This window comes from Mesoplodon mirus, assembly GCF_964341445.2.
Source record: "Mesoplodon mirus genome assembly, chromosome: 1".
NCBI classification, from domain to species: Eukaryota; Metazoa; Chordata; class Mammalia; order Artiodactyla; family Ziphiidae; genus Mesoplodon; species Mesoplodon mirus.
Window position 1 is genome coordinate 11,798,781 of NC_138976.1, and position 26,842 is coordinate 11,825,622.

The 26,842-nt window shown below is 49.8% G+C and overlaps 1 protein-coding gene across 3 annotated transcripts in view; it reads left to right on the forward strand.

Moving 5' to 3' along the window:
• DENND1A (DENN domain containing 1A) overlaps positions 1-26,842 on the forward strand; it is a 554,990-nt gene that overhangs the window by 495,023 nt on the left and 33,125 nt on the right. The window lies entirely within an intron of this gene.

The following is a 26,842-nucleotide window of genomic DNA, read 5'->3' on the forward strand; positions in this document are numbered from 1 at the left end:
TTCAGAAATTTTGAGGAGACAGCATGGCTCTGGTCATAAACCAGCTGAACTGTTGAATGAAGTCATTAAATGCAGCTGCTGCCTTCCCACTCCAAGGCACTCCGTTTAAGGTGCCTCTGTTAGCTAAGCATCTCATTAGAACACTTTAGCATCCCAGGCCCTTCTTTGCACCTTCAAATAAAAGGTAACAAGCAAAGTCTTAAAAAAAATCAATTAGGAGTTCTTTATTAATGTACTTCCTGAAAATCAATTCTGGGTGTCGTGCTTCTCAGAGTAAACACTCACGCTACGATTCTCGTGATCCGATTCTGTAACCAACTGTTTTCGACCTGAGCGTTTAAAAATTGTCCAGTTGTTTGATTTTTTTCTCTTAAGTAAAACATATAGAAACTGAACATTTTCTTATCCATTTCCTATCAGTGGTTATATTTTTGGTTGAAAAAGGTTGTATACCCTCCTCTGCTCTTGAATTAACTCTCTTGATTAGCAAAAGTCATAATTCTTTTATTTGTGAGAAATGGCTCTGTTAGCAAGCTATGACTGTAACAAGAATTTGCAAGGTTATTCATTCTTAAATCACCTGATTCTTGAACCATTTATTAGATGAAGCATGATTAAAATAATCTTCGTGGTTTTATCTTAAATATGATGCTATTTTATCACCTTAATGATCTAGAAGCACGCATTTAAAACGTTCCTGCTTTTAGCAGACATTTATCAAGTGCCTGCTATGTACCAGGCTTTGAGCTCTTTAGAAATGAAGGGAACTAATGAAATTGTTGCTGTGGGTTATTATCGTGAGGGATGAGTTTGTTGAAACATAAGAATCTTCCTCTGTAATCGATATTTTTGGATAATACATTCATACGTCTTAAACTTGGGGACATCCATCCCCCTTTTCTGATTTTACACTTAAAAGGGATGTTATAAAAATTGAAATGTAGCACAAGAAAGAAACGTCCACAGGGCAGTGCTCACCTGATTAATGATTATCTTCAAATTGCGTCAGTGTTTGCACCCCTGAGGAGCTGCCTCCTCCTGGGGCTCAGGCCCTGCTGGAGAAATCTGCGCCCCAGTTCCCTGGCTGTGTTTGCTGAAAGCACAGCCTCGGTCGTCGCCAGCATGGCATTCCAGAGCCAGCTTCCTGCTTTCCTTTGTCCTCATTCCTGCACACACTAACCTTCCCATGAAAAGAGCCCCTCTCTGGAGTTTGGAGCCCATTACAGAGAAAGAGGGGGCGGGGGGAGGGATTTCATGGTGTTAAACATTCCGTTTTCGAAACACAAAAAAGGAGGCCCTATTTGAAATGGAGAAAGACCTTCTTTCCGTTTCAGCGAGAAGTAGAGATGCTTTAATGTCATTCCCAGCTAAATGCAGAATAAGAGCGTGTGTGCGTACGGGTGGGGGATAAACAATTAAAAAAGCCACCCCAAACTCTGTTGAAATAAGAGCTGTCTGTGCCTTCACAGGTCTGTAAACTGGAGAGGATGAAAGTGGCTTTTTTTCCCCAGTTTGTCACTTCCCTCACGTGGCTGCCAGCATTATGCAAGTGTACAGGAAGGCAGGGTTTTTTTAATGCATGCATGCGGATTAAGGTCAAGCCCCAAGTATCAGCCATGCAGCGGGCTCTCCCTTACAGCTGCAGCCGCAGAGCCTACCCACAGCCGCGAGATGCCTTAATTGAGACGTGCTGTCAAAGTGACAAACACATTTGCATACAGTCTACACTCTATTTATTTTCTCTGGAAAGGTCTACAGTCTGCTGTTGGTTGAACATTCTTAATCAGTTTGCTGTAAGTGAACTGCCAGCCAGCTCACTTGTGCCGGCCGCTTCTTCATTAGGTGACAGATTAGCTGCAGGGGGGATGGGCCACAGAAACCGCAGACCTCTTTCTTTTAACTCTTTCCAGCTTTGCCCTGGTACTAGCTTGTCCTTCAGTCCTTCCCTGGGCGCCTGCTTTGATGGGCCATTGACCGGAACACGCAGCGTTTCTAGAGCACCTACTACCGGCAGACATGAGTTTTAGGGGCTAGGTATTCTCAAAGAAGTCCTTCGAGTTCCATTTCAGAATTTTTTGCCACACTCTCCTCTGTATTCCATCTGTACCATTTTTTTTACTTGTTATTTTTCTTTAAACAGACTCCAACCTGACATTTATACCAACTTTACCCTCATCTTATGCAATGATTGTTGGTAAAACCACAGTTTGATGTACTGGTCCAGTTTTTTTCAAAGGTGTATCCAAAAAAAAATTTTTAAGTGTCCATCCATGTATCACCTAAACTACTCATGTAGCCCCAACAGTACATATTCTCCTCTTGGAAAACATGTGTCATCTCTGCCATAGTCCTTTGAGGAAGGGATCATTAGCTGTATTTTATGGACCCAGAGCCAGAGCTCAGGGACCTTCCCAGGGCCACATTGCCAGCACAGAAACCCAGGACAGTTCAACTTCAGAACCCATTTCAGGTCCGTCACCAAGCAGAGACATCAGCTTCTGTTTGAAATGTCTAATAAGACTAATGTGTCCTGGAAAAATAACTTAAGCTAGCCAGACAGTGCACACTAACCTCAGCAAGACCTGTGCCTTGAGTCTGTGTTCCTATGGATTTCATTCTTTAAGAACAGTTAGCTTTCCACTGGGGGCAGAGACTGTTGAGATCTTTATTACATTAATCCCTCCACCTTGCAAAGCTAGTGCCCATGGAGCCAGCCAGGGGACTCCATGAAGACGTTTGGCAGGGTGGCAGGGAGCCCGGGGGAGGCCTTTACAGACCCCCTGGGGGAGACAAGGTGCTCTCTTGCCTCTGCTGCACCAGAGCTTCCTCTTTCAAGGCTATAACCATTCCTCCCTTTAATTCTGCATCTATTCATCCATGTATTGAGACCTACCATGTGCTTAAAAAAAAAAAAAAAGTACTTGTGGGGTGTTATAAGGGTGACAGAACAGCAAGTGGACAGCCCAACTCAGAGTGATGAGGACAGTGAGAGAGGTTAGCTCAGGGCACTCTGAGGGCCCCATGGGGGCAGCCTCTTCACCTGCAGGACCACTGTCTGTAGACCTAAGCTGAACCCTGTAACTAAAAGATATTTTGTCAACAAACTGAACTCACTAGCATTTCATTTGTTTTCTAAAGCAGACATACGTAACGCCCCTCAGAGCTCATCATGAGCCATGTCAGTAGTTCCAGACAAGGGCAAATAAAGGGGTTTTTAGTTGGCCTCTACATCCTTATCATGTCTGATTTCTTTAAAGAGTTCAAAAGTCTTTGACTTGAGGGACTTCCCTGGTGGTCCAGTGGTTAAGACTCTGCACTCCCAGTGCAGGGGGCCCGGGTTCGATCCCTGGTCAGAGAACTAGATCCCACATGTCACAACTAAAGATCCCACATGCTACAACTAAAAGATCCTGCATGCTGCAACTAAGACCTGGTGCAGCCAAATAAATAAATAAAATATTTTTTTTTTAAAAAGTCTCTGACTTGAGAATACCTATTCCTACCTTGGAAAATGTTTAGGTTTAGGGAGGCTATAAATAGCTTTTCTTTGTTATTTTTTTTTTAGCGGTGTTTTTGGTTTTTTTAAATTTTATTTATTTTTGGGTGCGTTGGGTCTTCATTGCTGCACGCGGGCTTTCTCTAGTTGCGGTGAGTGGGGCTACTCTTGGTTGCTAATGTGTTTGGGCTTCCCATTGTGGTGGCTTCTCTTGTTGTGGAGCACGAGCTCTAGGTGCACGGGCTTCAGTAGCTGCGGCGCTCGCGGGCTCTAGAGCGCAGGCTCAGTAGTTGTGGCACACGGGCTTAGTTGCTCCGTGGCATGTGGGATCTTCCCGGACCAGGGATCAAACCCGTGTCCCCTGCATTGGCAGGCGGATTCTTAACCACCGCCCCACCAGGGAAGCCCCCTATAAATAACTTTTTTTATTCTCCCAAGTTCAGAATCAAATGAGAAATAAGGCCCAGGAGACAGTCAAATGAGATAAAAATGCCAGCATTTTTACCAATAGGCTAAAAGGAGAACACTGCTTTAGACCTGAGGCCAAATGGGCTTGCTGAAACCTCACCTTCAAATTGAAAAGACTGAGCTACTCCCCACAGGAGACATGGACAATTGCAGGCAGCACCCAGGGAGCCTGTGGACCGACCGCTGGGCGGGGGCGGGGGCACCGGGAGCACAGAGCATGCTCAGTTCCTTCTCCCAAACTCAGGGAAGCACTCCTCCTCCCCTGGGCAGCCGAGAGCAAGAGGGCGCAGAGAGAAGCTAAGGGCTCCCCCACGCTTTTCTCTCCTGGGCAGAGAAGTGGACATTCTTTTCTGTGGCTGGGGAAGGAGTGAGGAAGCCCTGCCCTCCCCAGCAGGGTCTGGGCGCCCCTCAGCCAGACATCTTGGCTTGACCCTTCCCCGTCTGAGAAATCAGAGGAGGCAGCACCCCCATGGACACTGCTCTGCCCCCTGCGTTCACTAAGTGGACAGGCCAGGCGCTTTCACTTCTGTCCTCATTTAATCGAATCGACATTAGCTGGTAAGGAAGAAGGCCTCATATCCATTGTACGGCGGGGGAAACAGGCCCAGAGGACTTTTACTTGAATTAGGAGCTAATTCATACTCCCCCAGCAGCAGCACCCCTGCTTCTCTCGGCTGAGTGCAGCTCTCCCTCCCTGGCTTGAGGAACTGGACTGGCAGTGACACCCAGTGACACTGGATTCTAGTCCCGCACACGTGCTGCCATATGCTGTGGGCCTCGGCCAGGGACTGGGCCTTCTCAGGAGGTGGGAGGACAGGGCAAACCCACTCCAAGGCCGCCTTCGTTGTGTTCCCCCCCCGCCCCGCAGTTGATCCTACAAAGTAATTGCCTGCCTTCCAATCTGCTAGATTCCAGAAAGTGTGCATTGAAAAGTGTCCATTCTCCCGGTTGAGCAAAGCTCTCTAAACCTCTTTAACATAAAGGTTGAAAAGCCACTTAAACCAAAGCTCAAACTAAGCGCCACCAGGCTTCCAGAGACCTGGGACGGAGTGGTTTGGATACACCCCCAGAAGCAGCTCTTGGAATGCGGTTGCCTGCTTATCTGTGCATACGGAGAGTTCTGGCTTTATAAGCGTGAGCTGGGTCACTTAGTGCCAGTCTCATGCTGCTTTGGAGAAGCTGCCCAGCCAGCAAATGCCTTCTCAGCACCCTCAGCTCTGCGCGCCCTGAGAAACCCCTTCTGTCTCAATGAGTCTGGAAGTCACACACGATTCCCTTCAACTCAGCCGTTGCCTCCCAAACACCTTGGACAGATGTTCGCATGTTTCCAGACACCTCACGCCACAGGCCTGCAGTCTGAATGTGCACTCGCGCCACATTCACCCTCCTCCCCCATCTCCCACCACAGCAAGGTCCATCCACAAGCCCAGGTCCACTGCCCAGCCCCCAGAACCTCTCCCTTCTGCCCTCTGCCACTGCCCAGTCCCTCTCCTCTCCAGCGCCTCTGTGACAGCTTTGGTTCAGGCTGCATTATCGCTCCCCTGGACCGCTCCAGAGCTTCCTAACTGGCCTCCGGGCCTCCAGACTCCCCCGCACTGCATTCCCCACACAGCCTCACACACAAGCGGCCGTGCCACCTCCCTGCTCCCCGTCTCCCCTGAAGATTCCACCTTCACCCTTGGCAGAGCCCGCGAGGCCCGGGGTGATCTGCCTGTCTGCCCTCAGAGCGTGTCCCTTTGGTAAATCCTCCCGACTGATCTGGTTGCTCCTGTCTTTGTGCTGCCCCAGAACTTGGCACATGCAGTACATCTCACGCAGCCTTGTAATTTTACCTTTAGGCCCATGAGAATGCGAGCCTGGAACATCCACCATAGGGCTTGGCACTGACCTGGCAGTCAGTAGATGTCTTGGGGTTTTATGATTGATGTGGATTTTCAAATTGATAAATGATTGATTGATTAGTGTTTAAGTACTTGTTGTGTGTCCAGGTTATTTGGTTTTATTTCCATTGCTCTGCTTGTAATTCCATTCATTTGAAAAAGGAAAATGAATATTCCATTAGTGGTCAAAAACTGCTTCCAAATCACCTTCCATAAATAAGGGTTCTGTTTCCAAGTAGAAACAGATTTGTATTATAGGCATTTAGATCCTGTCTCATTCTACTTTGTGTTTTTATGAGCTCCTAAGGTCTAGTCCTAAATGCCGCAGGAACGAAGGGGAGGGGAGAGAGGGGAGCAATGGGACACCCCCAGACTTCCAGGATGGGTCGACCTGGAAAGGAAGAAAGCTGGGGAGAGAACAGGCAAGGGAAGGAAAAGCCCGGTGTCCCTTGAATTCTATCAAAAAAGCAAAGATTTTATCTGTAAAAGAGACTGAGCTGTATAACCAAATGCAGTATGAACTTGGATTTTTTTTTTAAAGCTTCCAAGATATTCTTGGGCAATTTAGAAGATCTGAAGATGGGCTGGGATGTTAGGTGATATGTTAGAGCTATTGTTGATGTCATGGTTTTTAGGGGCTTATCTTTATGCCTCAGGGGTACACACTGCAGTATTTAGGTGATGTCTGAAACTTGCTTTCAAATGGTATGGCCAAAAAATTACACACATGCACAGGCACGCACATACGTAACAGCCATTCACAGAGAGAGAAAGCAAATACAGCCCCCATCCCCCCAAGTATGTAGCTGCTGAAAGGCAGAGGCTGATCAGCTGATGAAAGCAGTGTGGTTGAGGGTAAAGCAGATTTTAGCATCAGGCAGCTGTGGACTTAAATTTCAGTTCTGGCACTAACAAGCTGGTAACCTTCACTACGTAACTTAACCTTAGTGAAATCAGTTTTCTCAGCTTTAGGGTGGGGATAATAATACTCACGTCATAGATCTTTATAAGGATTGAGTGAGGTACTGTCTGTCTGGATCAGCGCTACACATGGGCGCTTGGTAAAGATCAGTCTCTTTCTCTAGTGGAGCAAAAGCAGAGCCAGATGTCAGTCACCCACTGACATGGCCTCCCAGTCAGCCTGTCTTCCCAGTGCCCATCATACCGCGGCTCTCAGAACACACACCACTCAGTAGCAGCCCCCCTACACGTGCACACGTGTAACTGACCCTCGTGTCTACAGCTCTTGTGGGAAAGTCAACACCTAAACCGAGGAGGGCTGGCATCGTGGGGCAGGGGGAGAGGCGCTGGGGGTATGGCAGGGAGGTGGTGCCCAAGTCTGACTCACACACATGAGGGGAAGGGGCCAGGGGCAGGTTGGGGCACCAGGCGTGAGTGAGCAGGTGAGTGTCGTGGTCTGCCATCCAAAGTCATTTTCTTGGCCTAACTTATCAGCTGTGCCTTCACAGGCCACAAGGCAGAGCTCTCTGCACGATGCTCCTTCAAACCCTATTGTTTTCAAATCGTATCTCCCCCTTTTCCATTGCCCCTTTTTCCACTCTTTCAACCTGATTTTTGCGTGAGAAAGCGAGCACGACTGGGGTGGCCTCCCACTCCATTCCCTCCAGCTCCCGCGTGCCATCTACAGGGTGACCAGCAGGCAGCTCTGCCTTCAGTGCAGGCTGGTGGCTGTGCAGAGTTGTTCTGACTCATGCTCTGCCATTGCCGAAGCGTTGTGGTCCCTAACTGGTCGTGGGTTTGTCAGGTCTTCTGGCGAGGGTGGCTGGCTGGGCCTGTCTTTCCATGTGGCCTCACTTTCTCATCGCCCAGGTAGCCCAGAGACAGCTTTCTGATGCCAGGTTAACAAGGCCAGGCTTTGCTCCGCAGAGCAGACGTGTTCTATTTCAAGAGGAAAAACTTGCCGGTCAAAAAAGAGAAATCAGATTCTAGAAGTTCATAAGGATTGGGTTGAAAATCCAGGCGATTTCTGATTAAGCGTGTGTTGTTGCCTTCTCAGCTAGGACGCCACAGGTAGCTCAGGGGCTCCTGATGTGCCATGGAAGGGCTGAGAAACGTCAGCAGCCAAATGAAAATCCAGGTTCAAAATAGCAATTTGCTTTCTAAGCTCCACCACCTGACCTCCATTCAGCACAAGTTAAGGAGGACTGCAAAGGGCCAAGGACCATAGTCCACCCCCTCCTGCTAGGTCTTGGGCACTTTCACAGCAGATTGAGCACGTCTTATGGTCGAAGGACAGTGAGGGAGGGGAGGGGGGCCCTGAGGCTGAATTGCTCACCACATGCCAGGCACCGTGCTAAGACCTGGAAAAGGGGGTCTGTGTTCCAACTCCAGTTCCCACAAGTTAGTCCACTGAGTCCTTTTAACCAGCCTACTGGGTCTCAGGTATCATCTTCTCTTGCAGAGGAGACAGGCTCAGAGAGACTGGGGGCTTAGCCAAGGTTTACAGCTCAGAAGCAACAGTCAGGATTCAAAGCCATGTTGTCTATTACTAGACCTCAGGTTCACGCTCCAACTCTGTGCTAAGAACATGGCAGTTTCCTGCTGAGTTTGTAGTGATGGGGCCAGTGCAGCAGCCTCGGCAGGTGGCCCAGGATCCCAGGATGCTGGACCACAGGTAAGGCCTTGTTCCTGGTTTCCTTCCAGATCCCAGGCCTTTCTTAATATTTCTGGGCCTCGGTTGGCACCAAGACAAGAAAGTTAGTATTCTGCACCCAGCGTAGACTCTGCACACCAAACCCATCACTAGACACCAGAGGCAGCCTGGGTGCTCTCTTCGTATGTGTGAGGGATTAGAATGCAGGATAGAAACTGGGCATGTGTAGGAGTTAGTATTGGGGGTGTCAGGGGCCAGCCCAGCCCCCAGAGACCAGGGGCAGGGCTTATACTGGGAATCTCCATCAGTTAGGTTACTTTGGATTGCAAGAGACAAAAAAAGAAAAATTGTTCATTCATACCAGCTTCAAGTATGACTTGATCCAGGCATTAAATCATGTCCATCAGACCCAGTTTTTTGCTGCATTCTCCTGGCTTGGCCTCCTCTGCTGGTACCATTCTCAGGGAGGCTTTCCCTGGCTGCAGCAGCTCCAGACTGTATCCTTCCGGGGGCGAGACCAGCAGGAGGGTGTCACTTCCTAGTGACTGCCACACGAGGCGTGGGTTCACTCATTGAACCAACTTTGATCATATGCCTGTCTTAGAACCCATCACTGTGGCCAAGGGTTTTCTGTTGGCCACGAGTAAGGCTCTACCTGAAACACATACCTAAGCAGTACAGGAGGGGTGGTTCCTGGAAAGGAAATCAGGGGGCTATTATCAAAAGAAGGGAAAACAGATTAAATTGATAAATGTGCACAGAAGCCAAACAGGAGACATTGTCCCAGGCCCTTGTCCTCTTGTCTGATGGCAGAGAAATGTTCACACCCAGAGTGGTGGGGATCTTGAAATCAAGCGTATACATGGTGGAGGGCCAAGGTCAGAGGTCACCCAGGGCACCAGATAGAGAGGGGACAGGTGAGTGCATGGCAGGGAGGTACGAATCAGGGCTTGCAGGTTACAGAGATGGGCACAGTTGCCTGTGACAGCTTCTGGGGAGTGGAGTATGCCAAGTCAGCTGCAACCCAGGGCCCAGAGGTGGAGAAAGAGCCAAGAACCTAGGTCACTTGTTCAGCAGATAATCACGGATACCTGTTCTGTGCCACATCTGTGAAAATAGGGTGACGATTGCAAGGCCCCTGCCTTCAGGGAGACCACGGTGTCACAGTGAGTGGTTCAACTTAGTCCTGGTTCATAGAATCCATCTGGTGGTTTTGAAAGGCACAGACCTGTGCTGAATGACCATGCCACAGAGCATCTCAAAGTCCCTTTTCGTTTGTTTTAAACTCCAACCAGTTTGGTCCTTGGGGTGATTCCCCACCAGCATGCTCAGGAGGTGCCCATCACCTCATCACTGCTGACTTGCTGGAGATCACTGCAGAGTAGATGCAATGTTTAATTACTGCCCTTGCTCTCCATCAGCTTCAAGGACTAGGCAGAGAGCTCATTGTCCTCGTTTAGGTGGGAGCAGCCTCTCCAGGCCGTGTCTCAGACACCTGATGATGGTTCTGAACCTGAGAGACCAAACAGAGCTGCTGTTCTAGCCTGTTCTAGGATGGAGTGGCACCTGACTTCAGGTGGAATTCCCTGCCCCTTGCCCCATGGCTTTCTCTGGCTGGTTGCAGTAGAGAATCCTTGCCTTCCAAATCACTCCTTTGGCCCAAGGTAGAGTCTCCAGAAAGGTCCAAGTAAAATACACCGAGGCATGGAAATTGGGCTGGCCGGCAGGAGGCTGGTGGATGGATGAAGTGTCGAGTCCAGCAGGGCAGGAGGTCTGAACTGGACTTTGCACCAAGGGAGCTGTCTTTGGTCCTCCTTCCCTTGGACAGAGCTCTTCCCCAGCTCTGGCCTGTCCCCTCTGACTCTCCACTCAGTGGGGAGCTTGGCTACCCCTGTGGTTTCCAGCACCACCTTTGCTCTGGCAGCTCCAGTGTCCGCTTTTCATCCAGCCTTGCCTCACGAGCTCCACTTGCTGCAATGTCTTAGTCTGTCCTTGGCCTTCCCCAGACTTGCCCCACCCAAGTTGCCCTTGGATGTCAGCCCCACCGCACCCGTACGTCCCTCATATTCCTGGGGTCACCCGTCGCTCTCCTCCACTGGTCTGTGAGGCACAAGGGGCATCAGAAAACATCAGCAGGTAGTGAGATAGGAGGGCCCGTCAGCCCTCCACAATGTGGGTCCCTCTCCAGGATTCTCTCCCCGGGGCACAGACTTGCTGGATGATCAGAATTTACCCAGCCCCCAGGGCCCCCTCCCAGCCCCCTGCCCACGGCTGGGCCTGCTGGGCTGGAGGTACCTGTAATCCTTGACATCTGGCCAGTTCCTTCTCACCCTGTGAGACTCTGCTAAGTGTCCCCACCCCAGGCAGAGTCCCTTCCTCTCCTCTAGTGCCCAGCACAATTCCGTGTTCACTCCTTCACCAGCTCTTCATGGGCGTCTGCTCCAGGCCAGGCCTTGTGCTGGGCACAGGGGGAACCCAGAGACGGATGGGCTCCTACTGTCTCCAGTGCCAGGAATGGCCTTCCTCTTCAGCTCCAGCTGACAAAATGCCATCAACCTTTCAGGGCCCGCTCAAGCGCCTCTTGCCCCACGGGCCCTCCCTGACTCCTCCAAGCAGAGCCATCCGTCCCTGCTCTGGGCCAGCACCGTCCCACGCCTGACACACTGTCCCCAGACAGGGAGAGTGTCAGCCTCATCTCCATGACCTTAGCACCCTTGTAGGGCCTGGTGCAGATGGGTTGCCCAGTGAGTCTGGGGAGTGACCGCGTGGTGAGCAGTGAATACACGGAAGGCGGTGGGTCGTGGGGGTGGGGGCAGCTCTGTGCACTCCCCATGCCCTCGAGCCACCAGTCAGTTCAGAGCAGGAGAAATCAAAAAAGGGAGGTGGCTCTTGGTCTGCAGGCCTGAGTTCACTTGAGGACCCCTGCGTGCGGTGCCGTGTATGCGTGACAGGCCTCCTGCGTCCCCCAAGCCTGTCTCCGTTCCGCAGTGTGACAGCAGGGTCTCTTTGCCAGAGGACTGACCAGAGCCTAAAAACAGCATTTCTTTTAAGGTCTGTGCGGAATGCAGCTCCCTGCCAGGGAGAGATTGAGCCCAGCGGGACAAGAGCAGGAAATCTGATTCAGCGAGACCAGAGGAGGCATTTTCTCAGATTAGAATTCTATGTGCCAAAGGTGGAGAGTTTATCCCAGTAGGGAAGGGGAAATAAAACATAAAATATTGAAAATAAATTCTGTCCCACAAGCACGATCCTCCGGGAGAATCAACTCAGTGTCGCTGCCGGTGTGGGGAGTCCCCGCCCTGTGGCCACGGGAGCGCTGTGCCCGGAGCTGCCTGTCACATTGTCCCCCATCCATCCCTGAGCCCTGCTGTGGACGAGGTGAATGATTAACCTGGCCGTGCCTGGGGGAAGGGGTGTCAAGGGCTACCTGAGAAGTGGCAGGCTGAGGAGGGTCGGATGGGTCGGGTCAGTTTTCAGTCTCATGCAAACCCCTCCACAAGTATCATCTCACTGCATCTTCTCAACAGCCCTGTGAGACTGATACAGTTATTATTATCTCGAGAAAGCTGATGCTCAGAGAAGTTAAGCAACTTGCCCAAGGTCACACAGTAAGTGGCAGAGCAAGATTTCCAAACCAGGTCCACCTGATGCTGGACCCCAGGCCCTCCCCTCACTGTACCCCTCTCATCGAGCCTTCTGCCTCAGTTCCTTCTGGTTCCTGGGGTATCTGGTTGTGGCTGCCAGTGGTTTGGGTCACGCTTAGACTCCAGCAGTGCGGCTTAGGGTGGCTAGGGAGGTCAAGGTCACTGTTCTGCTTCTCCCCCACTCCTGGCTAAGGTTGATGGCTACTTCCTGGATTTGAGACTTTGCTTTCCTCCCCAGAGTAAATCTAACAGAGCCTGGATTCCTTCACGGGGGTAAGAACAACGGTGGTGCTACCCTCTGAGTGCCTGCTGGGCGCTATGCAGTACGCTCAGCAGGTGCTTGCATTTTCTCACGTTATCTTCCCCAGACTGATGCAGGAGGGACCACGAGTGCCCCACTTTTCACTAGGGTCCAGCCCTAATCCCCTGGCTGGTAGGATGGATTCAGGTTCAAAACCCTGTCTTCTTCCATCATACCGCCCAGCTCTCCTGACCTGGGACAGCTTGGTGGTGACGGCAGCTCCCTGGCAGCAAAGGCTGCTTGCCAGCCTCCTGCACACTGGATCTGAGATGGCACTGACCGTGTCCCTAATTTAGGTCATTGTTTTTGCCAGCTTAGTTTTATTGTCAGTCTGCTTAGTTCCATGTCTTCTAGAATATTGAATCACATTTAGTTTATACTGCAAAGAATTTTAGAATGTAATAAAAGTACTAAAAGAGAATGTATAAAAGGGGCTTCTCCCAAGGGATCGCTGATTATATCCCACTTAACATGCAAAATGTGATGGGGGATTAACATTGCCTGGCAGCGGTTTAAACTGAATTTCTGGGATGTTACTGCCCATCAGCCGTATGGTTCCGTGGTTACAGCTACCTCTCAGCCCTCCTTGGGATGCCCTCCTCCCTAACGCCTTCTAGATGGAACCCTGTTTGCACTTTCTGGAGAGGTTGATAGAGAATGTTTCCAGAGGGGCAGTAGATTGAGCCTTGGCAAGATGGCGCCTCGGGAGGCCAGGTGGCATGAAGCCATCAGCAGAGATGGTGGCTCTCCAGGTGTGCTGACCAGGGGATAGTTCTCTCCGCAGAGACAGGGCGGGACAGAGGGCCACTTTCACCCCAGAGCTACCTACCAAACACCTCCCATTGCCCAGACCATGATGACCAGCCAAGAATTCTTCCCCTGCTGCCCTCCTATCTTTGTGATTAAAAATCCTGATGCCTTGGAGTTTTTTGCCAGGCAGAACTCTGAGTTACTTGTTTATGCCTTCATTAATTCTTCCTTCACTTATCCAACATATTATGAGGCACGTCGAACTCCAAGCCCTGTCCAAGTCCCCAGGGTTGCGAAGGAATGAGATGTGTGTCCTGCCTTCATGGCACTCTTTGTCCGGGAGACACAGTGAACAAACCATACAGAAAGAGAAATGCTAGTAGAGGCAGCTGGGGAGGGCCAGGAGCTAAACTGCGGAGGTAGGCAGGGGCCAGGCCCCGGGGGAGCTTGAATCATATCTTGTGGGTGTCAGGAGCCAGTGAGGGATTATATTCAAGAGAATGGCATCTGGGAACATTTACTCTGGGCCACTGCTAGAAGGGGTGGGAGCAGGTGAGGCCAGGAGACCACTCACAATGCTGCCAGCATTCAGACGAGAGCTCGTAGGATGTGAGGAGGAGAGGACAATGGGAGAGAGGTCCAGGGGACCAAAGGGGCAGAACGCCCTGGTCCACTGGATGCCCTCCATGGGAGCTGTTGAGGTTCACCTTGGAATGGCACGGGGCTGGACGCAGGCTGAATTTCTCTTCCTCTAACCAGCATGCTCTAATGAGATTTGAGGTGCAACCCATGATGAAAGGAGTGTCTGTTGGGATATACGGGGTCAGTGTGGAAAGGCTCTGCAGAAGGACAAGGTGGGCAGCTGAGGGGAACAGGGCACCTCCACCCTCACTGTCCTGCTTTTGCCCTGGGGCTGTCTACCATCCTCCTTCCTTTCCCGCCTTGCTCTGGGGCCTGTAACCAGGGTACCCATGGCTTGCTCTACCCCATGCCCCATCCCAGGGTAGGAAAGGTTAGGGCTCCTTCTCGCTGGGTTGCCAGCTTTTCAGCATCCCAGGGCATTTCTGCCAAGGATTATGCTAAACCAGCTTTACGGACAGCCCCTTAAAATGCAAGCCTCTGTCTGTGATGGATGGAGAACATCCAGTTGTTTAGCCAACCACTTACAGTTTGTTACAAACCTGCAAGAACCACACATGGGCATCTTGTTAGGCCCATTAGGCCAAGGACCCCATAAATAAATAGCAGAGTATGTCTTGGTGCATCAGGGCTGGAGTATGGAAATAGAGGCACTGCATAAATAATACATGTTTACAAGGTAAATACATCAGTACGTTAGCGTGTGCAGCCATAACCAAACCACCCCATGTAACAACCACGATAAGCTCCGGGGTCTACCACGTGATTGGCTTCCATCCATCAGTGTGCATGCGGATTCAAAATGACCGCCGAAGGGAGGGGTCCTCCTGCACACTGACCTTGAGGCCTTGGAATCGAGGCGAGTGGTGAGATTGCAGGTGGGCACCCTGACCCACAGCTTTGCTGCCAAGGTGTGAAACCTACCACGGCCATGTGTTCCTGCAGATGTCTTAAGGTCAGCCGCCAAGCAGCAGGCTGATTAGCACCAAGGTGCAGGATGCGATGGGTTGCACCTACAGGAAGACGGCCAGCCGGCTGGGGGAAACGGATTTTCTCATTATGCAGATTCTCTCAGACTTAGGAGGGGGCCAGTGGATCGACTTTCCAAGTTTAAGTGACTCTCACCAGAGCCCTGTAACTTTCAGCCTTTCACCCTGAAGGTTGGGCTGGGTTTTCAGAAAGTCAGTTTCCCATCTCCACCACCCCTTTTTCAGCCCTGAGCCCCACTGGGCATCTGGAGCTCCGAAGAGGCAGCCGACAGAATGGCCGCTGGAGCGGGTGCCCCTCCCCTCGGTTGTAATGGCACAATGCTGGATTTCAGTATTTTAAATGAAAAATATATGCAGTTAGCTGTGCACTGACAATGTCCTTGAGGATTTGACAGTGAGATTTTCCAGCAGTTGGTCTTCGTTAGGATCCTGGCGGTGTTTAATAAGGCAGTCGAACTGCTGGCACCTTGGGTTCCTGTTTGTTCTCCGAGGGCTCTGGGGCTGCTGCGGTAAGCACATCGACCAGAGCTGATCATTACAAGGGCGTACGCCACCATGAATAAAAATGTCACACGTTTTCCCATCTCACAGCGGTACAGAATGTCAGTCCTGTCAAACACACGTTGCAGGGAGCTGTGTGCAGTCCGTACAAATTGGAGAGCTGCATTCCCCCCCAGCCTTCTGATATTCTTCATTTGAAGCTGAAGAAAAACAGTTGTTAACCTATTAGCTAGGATTTTAAACTCTGCTGAGGCGGTGGAGGGCTAGACTTTGACACAGATAGAAATGTATGCCAGGGTCCAGGAATTTTAAAAACAGGTTCTCCATCCATTTATTCTGAGGGAAGGAAAAAAAAAAAAAAAAACCTCTGTCTGGCGAACCTGACTGTCTGTCTTTAACAGACACTGGGGAAATTTTGGGATATTTCACATCTAAGCTTCCCACCTTTGCGTTCTCCTCGAAAAGTCTCTTGCTCTTCAGGATGGCCTTGGGCTCAACCTGTTAGACCAGGATATCTGTAGGTTGGGAGTTTTTCCTGATCAGAAGCATGCCGTTCCTGATCAGAAACATTGCCAGCCTTGTGGACAGTGCGACTTAGTGATAGAATGACAACTAGTTGGTCCACATTAGTCAAATGCTGGGCAACGGCCTTAACTGATCATTTGAGTCTAGTCCCACAGTCTTGGGCGAGCATTTACTTTGCACTGACCACGTGCAGGCCTTGTGCCTAGAGCCCAGGATCCAGATGTGACCAAGATGCCACGGCACTCTCGAGGAACCCCTCGTCTTTAGGGGAGGGACAAAAGAAAGAAGCCGGGCTCTATCCAGCCAGGAAGAGAGGGATAGCTTCCAGGGAACGGACAGAGGCTTGAGGGATGAGCTGAATCCACCAGGTAGGCAGGTGCAGGAAGGGCACCCAGGATGAGCACGTGCGTTGCGAAGGGCTGTGGCACATGAGTGGCAGGGCACGTCTTTGCAGGGCTGGAAAAATGGGCTGCTTGTGGTAGGGTGGAATATGAGGTGGGTGGGCCAGGGACTGCGTCTCGAATGGCCTGCCGAGAACTGTCTGCAGGACACGACCAGCTCCCCGAGCTGCGGGTGGACCGGGGCGGGGGGAGCTGGTGGCAGGGAGAGCAGCGTGGAAGCTGTCGTAATCACCAGACTCCTTTTCCAGAAGATGCTGTGCGATCCTATCTGTACAACTGCAAAATCGGGAGAAGATCTTTATTTTAATTTCCTAGTGGTAGTACTGCTTGGGGTGGACACCATTCCAGACATGATAAATTAGCCTTGGTTTTGCTGAGCTGGCCCCAGCCCTTAAATGCACTGAGCAAACCCTCCCCAAGTCAGGACACAGGCCTGGTGAAATGTAGGCGGCTGCAAAGACAAACCTTTCTGTGTGGTCAGAATGGACTTAGCAAGACAAAAAACTCAGAGGATATTGGGGGGAAGAACTCCCCAGGGAGAGGGAGCACCCTCATTCTCAAGTGGATAAGATTCAGCATCTTCCTTCTGCCGTTTGTGTATCGGGTCTGATGGAAGGAGTATGGGCTTCTTTGGGGTCAGACTTACCTGGGTCTGGAACCTGGTTCGGCCACCTGTTAGCAGTGAGGCCTGGGCAAGTCACTGAGCCATGCGGACTCAGTTTCTTCATCTGCCAAATGGGGATTTTACCTTCTCTGCAGGGTTGTTGGGATCATTAGAGACCTTACAGGTAGAGCTTCTAGTACAGAACCTGGAACATAGCAAGTGACTCAAAACAGCCCCCCTGCCTCTGTCAGAGGGGGATTCTCTCTCCCAACATCTGGAAGCCCCTCCTGGCATCCCCCACCTCCTGGGAATGTCACCCAGGCACCCTTGATGGCATCCCAGATGGCTGCCCCCATGTAGGTAGCAGCGAAGCCCCCGCCTCCTGTTTCTGTCTGGGCAGAGAATGGCACGCGTCAGCAAGGCTCCCTGCCCCTGCCCAGCCACGGCCCGCATCTGCTGCCTGACCTCGGTCCGCCAATGGGATGCCACCTATTCAGACCGAGCAGCTGCACCTGACTAAAAACAAAGGGCTCCCCTCCCCCGCCCCACTGCTGTCCCCCCTTCCTCCCCCGCCTTTGTCCCCCAAGCGGCCTGGGGTCACCCGGCCCCCTCGCAGCCTTCCCTCACAGCTGCCTCGCTGCTTTTGTTCAGCATGTGAACTTCCCCATCAGCCGAGCTCCTTGCACGGGAAGTAATCAGGGATCTTGACAAGGCTTCAAACCACAAATGCCACTACAAATTAACCAGCACCGCTACAAAATACTACTCCTGTCAACATCGGGGAAGAAAGCACTGCTCCCAGGACCGGGAGGAACCGTCTCCTGGCTCAGCAATCACTCGCCGCAAAGAGTGCCTGGGCCCAGCAGGGAGAGTGGCCTCGCAAGGTGACTTGTTGAGGGGGCCGAGTCCCCGGCAGCCCCTCTCCAGAGACGACGGCGTACAGAGCTGACAGCAGGTGCTACAGCTTTTCTTCGAGGGCCACCTTCAGCCCCCAGCACCCCTGCAGAGGGTGCCTCAGGGCGGCGAGTTGCAGGCATGTGGGAACCTCCCCCCGGAGTCCGACAACCAGCTTCCTGACGTATTGTGCGAATTTGGGCCGGAGGGACTATGGCAGGGCTTCTATCCAGAGTTTTAGGACTGACTGAGATATACTGGGTAACACCTGGCCCATTGAGGGTGCTCCAGGATGAGGCCCCTCCCAGCCTCCCTTTCCCATGAAGAAGCACCTTGTCATCGTGTACGGGCAGGATGGAAACTTCTTCCTCAGCTCTGATGCAGAAGTCCATCCTGTGCAGTGTGTTTCCATGAGCATCCCTCCCGGATGATAGCCTGGAGCTGAGAGTTACCTCTGCGGATGCTGCAGGGCCCGAGGACCCCAGGGTCCCCTGTGGGGGCCCAGGGCCTGCCCAGTGCTGTTGGCACGGAGCGAGTGCTATAGGACACCAGCGCTCAGTCTCCTCCAGCATCCTTGCTGACACTCTGAAGCAAAGGCAAGCATTTGATCCTCCCCAACAAGCAGGATCAGCTTTATCAAGTGTGGACGAGAGGATTCAAGATAATGACAGGAGTTGGGGGACAGACGAGAGCTGTGCCCGAGAGAGCCGGTTGGGCATTTCAAAGGAGATACTCCACACAAATATAGCTTCAATACACTCCTTTTTGGAGGCCTATCAAAAGAAGCCCTCTTTTATTTTCATACCTTGCATAATAGCAGCTCTCCCTTCCCGAGGAGTGGAGGGGCCTTGCTCTCAGCCCAGAGGCCCTTTGTAAAGCCACGGAAAGCTTTGTCTTCCTCTCCCAACCAGGGCCGTTTCATGCACAGGTCAGAGCATTGATGTGGCTACTAGCCAGGAAAATTAACCAGGTGAACTCTTCCCTCGTTAAACAGTAACAGGGTTTAATTGTGAATTTTCTCTTTTACCCTCTCCATTCCTGGGAGCGTATCTGGTTGGGGCACATCTCTGGCACAGGGAAGCCCACAGCATCTACCCAGCCTCCCCTTTGGGGATGCCAGGGCCTCCTCCAGGTGAGCTAGATGGGAGTCTGACAGAAAAGGGACAGTTCAGAATACTATTCAGACCCAAAGGACCTGAGACCCCCTTTGAGGCTGACCTTGGAGGCCACCGTTCTCATGCCTCCAGCTGCCATCGGGCACGCCCCACCTTCTCTGGCCCTCAGAGAGGGTAACGGCGGGGGCTCTGGCTGCCACCTCAAGCAGGTTGCCTCCCCACCCCAAGCTTTGCATGCATAGACCTCGGCCTTCAATGAAGCGGCTTGATCCCTGTGGCCTCGGGCATCTCCGATCTCCTGCTCCCTTCCCCTCACCACCAGTCCCTGCTTGGGGTCTGGCCTGTCCGCCCACTGACTTTGACATTTCACTTTCTGTGTGGTCTTAGGTAGCGCCTGTTTGCCCTCCCTGAGTCTGCTTTACCAGCCGTGAAAAGGGGAGGCTGATTCTGACCTTAAAGGGATGTTAAAGGGATAGTCCAAGGTGTGTCCTCCATGGGGACTGAGGAAATCCGTGCACTGGTTCCCAAACAGCCGGCCCCTCCCCCATCCATCACAGGACTCCTGCCCCAGTGCGCAGTTAACTTGAGACGAGCTCTTCGACCCTCTTCCGAAGGCCTGTCACCCACTGCTTGGTGTGACCCTGGGCAAGTCTTTGCCTCCCCTCATCTGTGAAATGGAATAATGACCCGCATTCCCGGGACAGCAGATGCGCTGGTTAGGCATTAGAACACAGCGGACCACCAGAGCTTCGGTTCTGCTCACCTCACAGGCTGCCCCCACCTCCACCCCCGCTTCACTCTCTGCCCCACGTCCATGCCTGGCAGTGAAGCATTTTCCACCCTGCAGCCCCGTGTAGGGCGCCCGTTCATTCATGCCACCCAGGTAATTAAGCTGATATTCCAACACGGCTTCCCCTCCTGACCTTTTGGAAACAATGTGTTTTGCTGCATCAACAAATTAACTGCAAATCAGATGCTGTCCTCATAAATGTGGGTTTCATATCCAATGAGCATACTCACCTGGTCCACACGGCTGACAGATACAAACGCTGAGGGTCAGGCAGAGACCGTCAGAGGCCAAAAGAGTTCCTCTCTTCTCTGGGACTTCCATGTCAATCACACCTTGGGGCTTACCCTCTCATGTTCACATCTCCCAGCAGTCACATGCCAGCTGGCGAGTTGACAGCATGGAGGTCTGGGCAGGCCCCCTTGGCCGGAAGGGAGTGTCTGTCCTCAGGAGCCCGCTCATCCTCCTCCCATCCATCTTTGACACCAAGGCCTCTGATACGTCCCTCCCTGCCTAAATCCCTCCCACTGCGCTCAGGAGGAAATCCACACTTCTTAGGCTGACGGTCAAGGCCTTGTATTATGTGACCCCACCCACCAGCCGTTCCTCCTGGCCTGCACCATCCTCATATTCACCCTCACTTGGTTTTGTTGGATCACTGGGGTTCCCATCTCATGCACCTAAATTCTGTACCACCCCCATCGGGTAGAAGAGCCCCTCCTTGGTACCTCCACAGACTTCTTTCCCCCTGTATTATAACCCCACCATCAGAGTGGGAGCCCTTTGAGGGCAGGACCGGGTCTTATTCACTGGTGTGCCCCTTGCCTGTACAAAGCATACTGCATTGTTTGTTGAATGAATCAACACGTGAATCTCCTTTGGAAAGCACTGGAAAGAGATGCTCAAATAAGGAAGGAAGGGGAGGACGTCAGTCACTCTTTCACCAGCCTTTTCTCTAAGGCACAGATCTCTTAACAACACAGTGCAACTTCAGAAGGGGTAAGGGTTAGAAAAACCAAATCAGAAAGGATTCCAGATGACTCTGGAAATTTTGGTTGACAAGGATAGCACAGTGGACTAAGGATACCTGCTTGTTTTAGTTCCTGCTTCTAGCTCTGTGACCTCATACTAGTCACTTAACCTCTCTGGGCCTCCTGTTTCTTGCCTCTGTTACAGGGAAATAACCCTCCTCTAACTTGCCTCACCAGGGAAGGTGAGGCTCAAAGGAAAGAAGGGAAGTAGAAATGCTTTGAAATGAAAACGCATCATGTAAATAGAAGAGATTAGTAAAATCCAGTCCCTTTCAACAGCGCCTTGCTCACAGCACACTCCCTTGAAAAACCAAGGTCCTCACATTCACAGGACTCTTCTGGGAAGACGGGTGGGTTTAAGGGAAGGGCAGAGGATTGGATGGTCTCGTTTCATCAGCAGGTTGCCAGACCAGAGCCTCCCACAGCTGTAGTGCACTCTTGTAGCACCCTCACACCAGTGCTTGTGACTCAGGAGTTATTTCCATTTTACAGAAGGGTTAACTGAGGCTTAGATTAAATAACTTGCCAAATGGCAGAGCCGGTATTGAACTCAACTAGAAAATGACAGAGTCAAGACACGGGCGTGAGTCTTTCCACCAAAGTATGTTTCTTGGGGTTTTAGCCCAAATGCTCTTTGTACTCTAAGAAAGGTATTTTTCCGTGATGTGGGTCAAATTCCATTAGACCATACACTCCTTAAGGACAGACTGTGTCTTAGTCTCCTAAATCCCCAGGCCCTGGCCCCAGGTAGTTCTCCCATCACTATGCATGGGAGAGTGAATCTGCTTCCCGACTACACGTGACCTTCAGGAAGGCAGGTGCCAGATGGGGGCATCCCTCCTGCCACAGCTCAGCTCACGAAGTGCCAGATGAATTGTTGAACAGGACTCTTCTTAGCCAAAGATTGCCAAAGGCTCAGCCTTTTTGAACTCGCTTAAGAATCAGCAGTCAGAAGAGAAGATGGCGGAAGAGTAAGACGCGGAGATCACCTTCCTCCCCACGGATACACCAGAAATACAGCTACACGTGGAACAACTCCTACAGAACACCTACTGAACGCTGGCAGAAGACCCCAGACCTCCCAAAAGGCAAGAAACTCCCCACATACCTGGGTAGGGCAAAGCGGAGAGATCCGCACACAGAGGATCGGTGCCGAGCGGCACTCACCAGCCCGAGAGGCTTGTCTGCTCGCCCGCCGGGGCACGCAGCGCTGGAAGCTGAGGCTCGGGCTTCGGTCAGAGCGCAGGGAGAGGACTGGGGCTGGTGGCGAGAACTCAGCCTGAAGGGGGCTAATGTGCCACAGCTAGCCGGGAGGGAGTCCGGGAAAACTCTGGAGCTGCCGAAGAGGCAAGAGACTTTTTCTTCCCTCTTGGTTTCCTGGTGCGCGAGGAGAGGGGATTAAGAGCGCTGCTTAAAGGGGCTCCACGGACGGGCGCGAGTCGCGACTGAAAGCGCGGAGCCCAGTGACAGGCGTGGGACGCTGGGGCTGCTGCTGCCGCCGCCAAGAAGCCTGTGTGCGAGCGCAGGTCACTGCCCACACCGCCCTTCCGGGAGCCTGTGCAGCCCGCCACTGCCGGGGTCCCGGGATCCAGGGGCGGCTTCCCTGGGAGAACGCACGGCGCGCCTCGGGCTGGTGCAACGTCACGCCGACCTCTGCCGCTGCAGGCTCGCCCCGCACTCCGTGCCCCTCCCTCCCTCCCGGCCTGAGTGAGCCAGAGTCCCCGAAGAGGCTGCTCCTTTAACCCTGTCCTATCTGAGCGAAGAACAGACGCCCTCCGGCGACCTACACGCAGAGGCGGGGCCAAATCCAAAGCTGAGACCTAGGAGCTGTGAGAACAAAGAAGAGAAAGGGAAACCTCTCCCAGCAGCCTCAGAAGCAGCGGATTAAAGCTCCACAATCAACTTGATGTACCCTGCATCTGTGGAATACATGAATAGACAACACATCATCCCAAATTGAGGAGCCAGGAGTCAGTGCTGTGCCTCTGAGGTGGGAGAGCCAACTTCAGGACACTGGTCCACAAGAGACCTCCCAGCTCCACATAATATCAAACGGCGAAAATCTTCCAGAGATCTCCATCTCAACACCAGCACCCAGCTTCACTCAACGACCAGCAGGCTACAGTGCTGGACACCCTAAGCCAAACAACTAGCAAGACAGGAACACAACACCACCCATTAGCAGAGAGGTGGCCTAAAATCATAAAAAGTCCACAGACACCCCAAAACACACCACCAGACGTGGACCTGCCCACCAGAAAGACAAGATCCAGCCTCATCCACCAGAACACAGGCACTAGTCCCCTCCACCAGGAAGCCTACACAACCCACTAAACCAACCTTAGCCACTGGGGACAGACACCAAAAACAACAGGAACTACGAACCTGCAGCCTGCAAAAAGGAGACCCCAAACACAGTAACATAAGCAAAATGAGAAGACAGAAAAACACACAGCAGGAGAAGGAGCAAGATAAAAACCCACCAGACCTAACAAATGAAGAGGTAATAGGCACTCTACCTGAAAAAGAATTCAGAATAATGATGGTAAAGATGATCCAAGATTCTATTTCCCAGATCCAAAATCTTGGAAATAGAATAGACAAAATGCAAGAAACAGTTAACAAGGACCTAGAAGAACTAAAGATGAATCAAGCATCGATTAAAAACACAATACATGAAATAAAAAATACTCTAGATGGGATCAATAGCAGAATAACTGAGGCAGAAGAACGGATAAGTGAGGTGGAAGATAAAATAGTGGAAATAACTGCTGCAGAGCAAAATAAAGAAAAAAGAATGAAAAGAACAGAGGACAGTCTCAGAGACCTCTGGGACAACATTAAACGCACCAACATTCGAATTATAGGGGTTCCAGAAGAAGAGAAAAAGAAAGGGACTGAGAAAATATTTGAAGAGATTATAGTTGAAAACTTCCCTAATATGGGAAAGGAAATAGTTAATCAAGTCCAGGAGGCACAGAGAGTCCCATACAGAATAAATCCAAGGAGAAATACGCCAAGACACATATTAATCAAACTGTCAAAAATTAAACACAAAGAAATCATATTAAAAGCAGCAAGGCAAAAACAACAAATAACACACAAGGGAATCCCCATCAGGATAACAGCTGATCTCTCAGCAGAAACTCTACAAGCCAGAAGGGAGTGGCAGGACATACTTAAAGTGATGAAGGAGAAAAACCTGCAACCAAGATTACTCTACCCAGCAAGGATCTCATTCAGATTTGATGGAGAAATTAAAACGTTTACAGACAAGCAAAAGCTGAGAGAGTTCAGCACCACCAAACCAGCTTTACAACAAATGCTAAAGGAACTTCTCTAGGCAAGAAACACAACAGAAGTAAAAGACCTACAATAATGAACCCAAAACAATTAAGAAAATGGGAATAGGAACATACATATCGATAATTACCTTAAATGTAAATGGACTAAATGCTCCCACCAAAAGACACAGAGTGGCTGAATGGATACAAAAACAAGACCCATCTATATGCTGTCTACAAGAGACCCACTTCAGACCTAGAGACACATACAGACTGAAAGTAAGGGGATGGAAAAAGATATTCCATGCAAATGGAAACCAAAAGAAAGCTGGAGTAGCAATTCTCATATCAGACAAAATAGACTTTAAAATAAGGACTACTAGAAGAGACAAAGAAGGACACTACATAATGATCAAGGGATCGATCCAAGAAGAAGATATAACAATTGTAAATATTTATGCACCCAACATAGGAGCACCTCAATACATAAGGCAAATACTAACAGCCATAAAAGGAGAAATCGACAGTAACACACTCATAGTAGGGGACTTTAACACCCCACTTTCACCAATGGACAGATCATCCAAAATGAAAATAAATAAGGAAACACAAGCTTTAAATGATACATTAAACAAGATGGACTTAATTGATATTTATAGGACATTCCATCCAAAAACAACAGAATACACATTTTTCTCAAGTGCTCATGGAACATTCTCCAGGATAGATCATATCTTGGGTCACAAATCAAGCCTTGGTAAATTTAAGAAAATTGAAATTGTATCAAGTATCTTTTCCGACCACAATGCTATGAGACTAGATATCAATTACAGGAAAAGAGCTGTAAAAAATACAAACACATGGAGGCTAAACAATACACTACTTAATAACGAAGTGATCACTGAAGAAATCAAAGAGGAAATTAAAAAATACCTAGAAACAAATGACAATGGAGACACAACGACCCAAAACCTATGGGATGCAGCAAAAGCAGTTCTAAGAGGGAAGTTTATAGCAATACAATCCCACCTTAAGAAACAGGAAACATCTCGAATAAACAACCTAACCTTGCACCTAAAGCAATTAGAGAAAGAAGAACAAAAACATCCCAAAGTTAGCAGAAGGAAAGAAATCATAAAAATCAGATCAGAAATAAATGAAAAAGAAATGAAGGAAACGATAGCAAAGATCAATAAAACTAAAAGCTGGTTCTTTGAGAAGATAAACAAAATTGATAAACCATTAGCCAGACTCATCAAGAAAAAAAGGGAGAAGACTCAAATCAATAGAATTAGAAATGAAAAAGGAGAAGTAACAACTGACACTACAGAAATACAAAAGATCATGAGAGATTACTATAAGCAACTCTGCCAATAAAATGGACAACCTGGAAGAAATGGACAAATTCTTAGAAATGCACAACCTGCCAAGACTGAATCAGGAAGAAATAGAAAATATGAACAGACCAATCACAAGCACTGAAATTGAAACTGTGATAAAAAATCTTCCAACAAACAAAAGCCCAGGACCAGATGGCTTCACAGGCGAATTCTATCAAGCATTTAGAGAAGAGCTAACACCTATCCTTCTGAAACTCTTCCAAAATATAGCAGAGGGAGGAACACTCCCAAACTCATTCTACGAGGCCACCATCACCTTGATACCAAAACCAGGCAAGGATGTCACAAAGAAAGAAAACTACAGGCCAATATCACTGATGAACATAGATGCAAAAATCCTCAACAAAATACTAGCAAACAGAATCCAACAGCACATTAAAAGGATCATACACCATGATCAAGTGGGGTTTATTCCAGGAATGCAAGGATTCTTCAATATACGCAAATCAATCAACGTGATACACCATATTAACAAATTGAAGGAGAAAAACCATATGATCATCTCAATAGATGCAGAGAAAGCTTTCGACAAAATTCAACACCCATTTATGATAAAAACCCTGCAGAAAGTAGGCATAGAGGGAACTTTCCTCAACATAATAAAGGCCATATATGACAAACCCACAGCCAGCATCGTCCTCAATGGTGAAAAACTGAAACCATTTCCACTAAGATCAGGAACTAGACAAGGTTGCCCACTTTCACCACTCTTATTCAACCTAGTTTTGGAAGTTTTAGCCACAGCAATCAGAGAAGAAAAGGAAATAAAAGGAATCCAAATTGGAAAAGAAGAAGTAAAGCTGTCACTGTTTGCAGATGACATGATACTATACATAGAGAATCCTAAAGATGCTACCAGAAAACTACTAGAGTTAATCAATGAATTTGGTAAAGTTGCAGGATACAAAATTAATGCACAGAAATCTCTGGCATTCCTATATACTGATGATGAAAAATCTGAAAGTGAAATCAAGGAAACACTCCCATTTACCATTGCAACAAAAAGAATAAAATATCTAGGAATAAACCTACCTAAGGAGACAAAAGACCTGTATGCAGAAAATTATAAGACACTGATGAAAGAAATTAAAGATGATACAAATAGATGGAGAGATGTACCATGTTCTTGGATTGGAAGAATCAACATTGTGAAAATGACTCTACTACCCAAAGCAATCTACAGATTCAATGCAATCCCTATCAAACTACCACTGGCATTTTTCACAGAACTAGAACAAAAAATTTCACAATTTGTATGGAAACACAAAAGACCCCGAATAGCCAAAGCAATCTTGAGAACGAAAAATGGAGCTGGAGGAATCAGGCTCCCTGACTTCAGACTATACTACAAAGCTACAGTAATCAAGACAGTATGGTACTGGCACAAAAACAGAAAGATAGATCAATGGAACAGGATAGAAAGCCCAGAGTTAAACCCACGGACATATGGTCACCTTATCTTTGATAAAGGAGGCAGGAATGTACAGTGGAGAAAGGACAGTCTCTTCAATAAGTGGTG